Source organism: Papaver somniferum, chromosome 3 (assembly GCF_003573695.1).
Source record: "Papaver somniferum cultivar HN1 chromosome 3, ASM357369v1, whole genome shotgun sequence".
Taxonomy (NCBI): domain Eukaryota; kingdom Viridiplantae; phylum Streptophyta; class Magnoliopsida; order Ranunculales; family Papaveraceae; genus Papaver; species Papaver somniferum.
The window spans coordinates 2,518,403-2,526,235 of record NC_039360.1 but is presented as its reverse complement, the minus strand read 5'-3'; the positions used below and the strand labels follow the sequence as shown (position 1 = coordinate 2,526,235).

The 7,833-nt window shown below is 36.5% G+C and overlaps 1 long non-coding RNA gene across 3 annotated transcripts; it reads right to left on the bottom strand.

The window, feature by feature from the left end:
* Positions 1-1,389: 1,389 nt before the first annotated feature.
* LOC113355138 lies at positions 1,390-4,629 on the bottom strand. Of its 3 annotated transcripts, none has more exons than XR_003362135.1 (8): positions 4,551-4,629; positions 4,340-4,407; positions 3,882-4,068; positions 2,674-3,535; positions 2,449-2,589; positions 2,069-2,198; positions 1,879-1,939; positions 1,390-1,618 (listed from the first exon to the last, which is right to left on the bottom strand). It is a non-coding gene; the product is annotated as an uncharacterized LOC113355138 (long non-coding RNA). The 3 variants fall into 3 exon arrangements; XR_003362134.1 differs by having other exon boundaries at positions 2,674-2,825; XR_003362136.1 differs by having other exon boundaries at positions 2,674-2,825; positions 3,882-4,061.
* Between the last annotated feature and the right edge of the window lie 3,204 nt (positions 4,630-7,833).

The window sequence follows — 7,833 nt, the reverse complement described above, 5'->3', positions numbered from 1 at the left end:
GACAGGTCAAGAGATGATCACGGAATATTTTAGCCGCTAATGACTCGACTACTTAATATAGACATTAATTAATAGAAACTAATCTAACAACGATTTAGATATGAAACTAATACGCTGGATAGATCTCGAAAAGTTACGCAGAATTGGCTACTCAAACGTGTCATTCGGATACCAGACAAAGAAGATGTCATTGGATTAGTATGAAGGATAAAATGGTCATTTCATTGGTGAACTTTTTGATAACCCATATCCAAGCAAGTGGGTGTCTTAGAAATTCTTATTTGTCTTATCCCATAGCCGATCAAAGAGAATCAGTTTACTCTTATTCTTTCTTCTTTTCTTTTTCTCGTTATTCTTCTCTCTTCTCTTCTTCCTGTTTTTGCCGGTAAAAGATTTATGAGATTAGGGTGAGAATTGATTGAGGAAATTAAGTGACGGGTTTGTGTAGATGATGAAGGAACTGAGGTTGTTGTCGATTAAGCCCATGAGGAAAAATAAATCATGGTACTGAGAAAGAGTTAGGATTAGGGTTTTCTGATTATTCGAGTATGAAATTGATGGAGTTATTGAAGAATAAATGATGGGTTTCTCGTTCTGGAGACCATAAAGAGGATTTGGTAATTGAATTTCAATTTTAAGGAAGATTTGTGAATTTAATTTGGGTTTCAGTTTGATTCAGGGTTTCGATGGAATTAATAGGTTTATTGAGTACTAACAGATTGATGAAGAACAAAAGGGTATTCGATTGATTGATGCTGTGAAGCTGTTAAGAAAGAAACTGAAGAAGTGATTGAAGAGTTAGGGTTTCTGTTCTTCCTCAAATTGGAATTAGGGTTTGTAGACCGAATTGTATATTCGAATGGATTTGATAAGTAAACTGAGTTGCTGGTGGATGAAGAATAATTGGGTTGTAACTTAATTGAAGATGTGAAGCGTTTTTGTTGTAAGATCAGTGAGATAGGGTTCTAAACACTACACCCAAAATGGAGTTTTGCGACTGCCTCCCGCTGTTGCAAATTGGGGTCGCAGCAGTACTCAGCTGTTGCGAAAGGGGGCGGCTCGAATTTTCGCAACTTTTTACGGCTGTTGCGACTGAAAAATTAGCAACAGTCGATAAGCAGTTGCATATTTTTTACTATTAGTTGCGGATTCTTGACTAAGTCTACCAAAATTGTCCCGCAAAGTTGCGGTAAAAATTTTAGCAACAAATTTAGCAGTTGCGAAATTTTACAGCAGTTGCCAAAGAAAAGAAAGAAGTTCTTTGTTGACCTGGTCAAAATATTTCCCCATATTCTGTTTTATCCTGCAACTACCCATAACCATGTGATGCAATTCATCAGTCAATCATATACTGCGCCACTTATTTTGATATTAATATGTTCAATGATACATAAAAACAACATCTAACACATTTTAGAAAAAAAGAGAAGGAAACAACTTATCATTTAGTTTCAGAAAGACTAACTTATAACTTCAGAAGCATAGTGAATGTCTAAGGTACAATTTTCTGCATTAAGCGACAACTTAGATTTCAAGAAGAAACTCCTATTTGTAACCTAAATGAAGCACCTGATATCAATGCATGGTCAGGTCAACTCCTTTGCGTTGTGCGACAACCCTGCACCACAAGTGCAAACCATAGTTATTGGATATAGAAGATGCAGAAATGCATTAAAGAAAATGATATATCATCAAGTTATCAACCACACATATTTGAACCAAAATCTGCTACAGAGTGTGATACAAATTTGTGTATATTTTGGTTTATACTATGAATTTCTGTAAGCTACACATGTTTTATCTATACAGGCCAAGTACCTAATTCATAGCACATAACCTAATGCATATCACAAATTTCTGTAAGCTACACATGCTTACCCAGTGGCCCTTCTGCTGCCAACCATATGTTATCAGTTCGCTTTTCTCTAACTCCACAAACCTGCACGGGATATGTAACATGCATGTCACACTTTGTAGATTTTTTTACTTCGTGTCAAATATTGTTAGTTATACCAAACCAAACAACAGGCACACAAATTGTTTATTGCAAAGACAAATATTTGTTTACCTCTTGCTGACCTCCAGCTATTCTGGTGTATTTATTGTCGTGACTATGCAAATAACCACCTGTATCGAAGTGTTGAAGTCAGACCCTTTGATCTTGCCTCCAGATTTTACCTTTACCTTCAATCTCAAGCCTATATGATGACAAAGTAGGGAGCATTAAACAAAGATCAGCAACAAGATATAGCTATAATGATGATTCGATTGATGATTAATATAGGTAACTCACTTCCAAAAATCTCATGTATCAGAGTTTCCCTCCCCTCCAAAGCAGCTAACATGAGATAATGAAAAGCGAAAACTTACTATATCTAAGAGGAAAAAAATCGGTGCAACATAACAATTGCATTATACGAAAAATTGACAATGGTTGCAAACACTAACCTCAATGTTGCTTGAAATTGGAGATGCGTGCAAGTGGCTGTCAAGCCATTTTCGTGTCTTCACATGTTGCAACCTAACAACTGCCCTGCTCTTAATTGGATCACCATGCTTTGCAGATGTATCAGGTTGAGGTCAAACAATCTGTAACCAACCAAATAACATGAATAGGAATAATAGTAAAAACACCTCAAGTAATTAAACCAAGTAACAAAAAAGAAAACATACCCAGTAGATGTTAGAATCACCTTGACGATCACCTGCAACTTTTCCATTCCCATTCTGCTCCACTGGCTGGTAGCCTTCGCCACGTCCTCCAAAGGTGCATTCCCGCAAGGAAAAGTTAACCTTTCTTGCTTCACCTAACCTCACTTATTTCCCTATCAAATGAGATCATTTTAAGAAATTCTTTCAATATTTTTAGCATACAAAAACCAACTAAGAAAAGAAAGTCATTTTATTTGTTGACCTAAAAGACATAGAGTCATGATGTACTTTTTAAGGCAATCTAACATGTACAGCATAAAAGTGGACCATGAGCAATCATCTATGCTAAGAGAGTTAGTTCCACGGACTTATATTAAGTACCAGTGAATTGACTAGTAGAAAAAGATAAGTATTGTTATTTCGTCATAGGAATCAACCATCCAAAGCAGAGCATACAGTTTGGGGTCCCACTATAATTTACAGGCCTCAAGTGCATGTTCATAACAAATAATTGGTGACCATGATTTAGTTTTATTGGTGAAACTAATGTTCAAAAAACACAAAGGAAAGAATCATCTTCAATGAAAGTAATGAAGCTTCGCAGAGTTCATATCTTCACTGCATTTTGCATGGAACTCAACTGTTCAAATTCGACAAAGCCAAAGCAGTTGTGGTAAACACTCCTTGTGAAAAAGAATGTAATTTCAGAACATATTAGTTTAGATGACAATATGAATGTATGATGATAAGAAAGTGTATCCAAGAACTCGAAAACAACGATGCTATCAATCGCTATTCTTAATCTCTCGTCAAGAGAATGTAATTTCAGAACAAGGTTATGAATATGCGCCAAAAACTTTGTCCCCCCCCCTCCGTATATTTGCTACAATAAAGTTGAAAAGAATATTAGAAATTAGCATCCTGCTCAAAAAATAAGGATCAAAAAATCTCATAAACCTGCATACGGCCATACACCCATTAGTGTTCCCTTCCAACAGATCCACTCATTGAATATATTGAAAGAATCTAATGTTTCCTTCAGCCACAAACACCTCAAAATTAGGTGGTGAACTCTAAATTAGAGTTATATTATCCAACAAGGTTATATCCACTCATTGAACATGTTATATTATCCAACACTACGTGCTGACCTCTTTGTTGGAATAGGTCAAGATTAGAGTTAGGATAACGGTTAGAGCGAATATTAAAGTAATTAACTAATGAATTACCTCACAGGCATGCGCATTTGCTAGAGCTCTAGGAGTAACCAAGGATGAAGTTGTAAAAGATAGATTCCTTTCTAGATTTCTTTACTGGAAATTGTGAGATTGATATAAAATGTGTTCCTTTTGGCCCTTTTTTTGCTCATCTTCTGTCGATCCTCCAGCTTCCACCAACCATAAGGAAACCTAGAACCTTAACTTCAAACCAATCAGTATATATCAAAAAATAAAAAGACTAATCCTTGACAACTTGCGAGAAGATTCATAAGAAAAATAGGAAACCATGATCTAAAATTGATCGAATATCAATTGAAATTAAACTTTTTGAGGACCCAAGACCCGAACACGAAAATTAACTATAGAACCTACAGCTTACTGAAAACCCATGATTCAAAAACGATTACAAACAATACTAATCAAATAATTTTGGTTTTCCCCTGTATCTCAATTTGAGAGTTCATTACCTCAAATTGGCCTAATAATTTATAGTTGCTGCTGAAGGGATCATGGGTTAAAGAGTTCTTTCAAATCTCTGACATAAAACAGAGGTAAAAATTAAACTCAAATTTAACAGAGATGAAGAGTTAAACAAAGTGAGAAACACTGATTTTGCTGATGAAAATGATAAAATCTGAAATAAGCAAAAAAATACGATGATATGTTCTATGTATGTACCTGATGAAATGACTCTTGTGGGCGGAACATCTCAACACCTGGGATATTTTTTCTTCTTCAGATCTCTGAGAGAGTGAGAGAGAGGATGAGTGGTTGTAATGACTGGGAGAGACTTTTCCTCGGGATAAAACGCGCATGCACACGCGAAATTCGCATGCTCGAGAAAAAGAAAATGTGTTTGCGGGTGTTTGCGGCTACACGCGTAACTAGCATGCTTGAAAGAAAAACAGTTGCGAAATTCGCAACAGCAAAAGGCTGTTGCAAATATTTAGCAACAGAAAATTCGTAACGGCTACCCACTGTTGCGAATCTGAGTTGCTAAAACCCATATTTGGTGTAGTGAAAGAGGACTGAGAAATTGTTGGGGTTTATGGTGTTGAATGAAGTTGAAATGAATTAGCAGAGAAGATGGATTAGTCTTAAGGTGTTGGATATGTATTTGAGGTAATTGTTCTTTTCTGTTATTTTTGTTAAGTTATGGAATTATGTTGAACCCATAATATCTCTGAAGTTATATGAGTTCGAATGGTAGGTGTTATAATCTCAGTGAATGAGAAGTTGCAGAGAGAGTGTGTGTTATATGAGTTGTGAATTAGACTGAGATGAAGATGAGTAGTTGCAGATTAGCGAGGTTGGTATCCAGAGGTGGTGGTTGTCTGTGTATGTATGCTTGGAGGGGTGTAATGAATGTTGTAGGACATGAATGTACCTTGGTTGTGTCTGAAGTTGTAGGTAGTGTAGAATTGGTTGTAGAGAATTGCAAATGTTGATTACCAAATATGTGTATGTGTTGGTATGAAGTAGAAATGAAGTTATTATTAAGAAAGTTTGGTAAATAGAGGTGGTATTTAGTGAAGAGGTTGAACCTTACAGAAATAATGGTGGCCATGTTAGGTTGTGTTGTTGCTTGTAGTTCCGTAGTGTCAAGATTAGGTAGATGTGATGAACTGTAGATGAATTTGGTGGCGGAAAGGAAATAACTTCTAAGATGAATGTTGTAGTGATGTTTGTAGAATAGAGGTTCCAGTGCAGGATTGCAACTGCTCTTATATGTAAGATGAATCTTGAAATTGATTTTGTGTTATAAGTTTATTTGATAAGTGAATTGTTGTAATGGTTGCAGGTAGAATAACTAGGATTTCCATGCATTAGAGTTTTAAGCCTGTGTTATGGCGTAGCTTTACCCTTAGTCATCCCAGTCAGCTGACTCAGTGTATCTGACTGAGTTGAGTGAATCTTGTTAACCTAAGTTGAACCAACCGAGTTCCCTGTCTTGACCCGAGTTGACTCAGTGGACCGAGTTGGGCCTTGACCCTGAACTTTGATATAGAACCATAAATGAGCTTAGAACCATTAGATAAACTTGTATGATTCTTGTGTGGGCCACTTTGGCTAGATTCTTAGAGTTCTTATGTGATTAACAGTCAGTCTTTATTAACGACGATCGATTAAAATATGAACCATGGATCATGGATCTCGAGGTAGGCATGACTTGTCATCAATTCAGGTGGGAACTCTGTGACCTTCTTGTAATCATTAAGTTACTTTCTATTTGCGAGCATGATGAGTCTTATTACTTTTGGCATGTTTGTGTGTTTTACTAGCTATGTAAATGCTTGTATGTGTCTTGATGTGCGTGTAATATGCGTTGTATGATTTCCCCGCAAGGAGTGTCTGAGTTTCCCCACGGCTCTTTGCTAAGTTAAGTATGGTGGCTTCTTCCCCATTTTAATATTACATTGTAGGACGGCTTCTTCCCCGTTTCAATATATTATTATGGTGGCTTCTTCCCCGTTTCGATAGTAATATAAATAATATATAGTAGGGCGAATTCTTCCCCGTTTCATTATTATATACACTATTTTATTTTTGGAAAATCACTCGTGTGCATATTATACTTGTTTGACTAACTTTCTGATCTTGATAGTAATATTCTGAATCATGATTTGTATGAGAAATCTGTGTGAACGATGTTATTATTATTGATTAGGTTGCTCTTGCATCGTCTTCTCTATAGATTTTGGCGAGGTTAGAGTAACACTTGCTTCAGGATACATGAATAACTGAATGATTAATTTCTTCTTATTTCTTTTGATTTATATTTTTTTATATCTGTGAAGCATGTTAGTGATTACTTGAGAGTTATATGTTTCCATTGAGCACCCTTTTTGGGATGTTGTGCTCATTCGTTCCCACTTCAGTTTCAGTACTAAGAAGAAAAGGCGCACGTGAAGATATTCGATTCTGTAGCGTAAAGTTTTGGCGAATTGAAGATGTTTATTTATATTTTATATATGTATTCTTACTTTGTAAACAACACATTATTCTAATCGTATCACATGAAGATCTTCATATATATTATATCAGAGTGTATGGGTTTGTTTTTGGGTGTAGCTTATGTAATTGAGGATCTTAAGATCGTTAATCTGGATTTTGTGCTTCAATTAGGTTGTAATCCTATTAGCTAAGCATGTTTAGTAATTGGGGCGTCACAAGGGACACTCTAATAAGGTTATAAACTTACTTTATAACCCTTGCAAATTGTTTCGCGTCATTGGCATGCTCGCAAAGTCAATAAACAACACTTGAGACATTATGCGCTACTTCTGCACCTCACCACATTAGGCCTTAATCTGAACTTTCTATGACACTTTAGCTAAGTCAAATTCATGCCAGCATGATTTTGAACTTATGCCAATATGTGCCATATGCTCATATGCATTATTCTTGCTTTACTTAGCCAACTTGCTTGACAATAGTAATGCGTACTCTCGCAGTACTAGCTTGTTTGCACTGTCCAAGCTTTGGCCAGCCTTGGACTAACGCATAAGCCAACTCTTGACCTATTCTACACCATTGCATCATCCTTGAATTTGGGCCAACCCAATTCCATGGATATGCCTTAATGCCAACATCGCATGTTGCATTTGACAACTTGGCTATGTCTTTCCAATCCCTCAATGAAGTTTCATTGTGTTGGCCAATAAGCTTCATTACTTAGCCAATTTCCTTTACAGTGTAGCGCCATCTTTGCGCGTCAGTGTCCCTGCAGGGTCTTGCTATCTTAGCACTTGACAGTCTATGCAGTAACGCGCAACCTTTACGCATCACTGACTTGGCCTGCAATATTATAACGCGCAATCACTGTGCATCACTTGCCTGACCGGTTATAAAAATCCACCAGCATAAAGACCCAATAACAAACACATAAACAACCACTATCACCATAAGGATTCACCAACATAATTAACCAATGACAAACACCACCAGGAGAAGCGAAGGA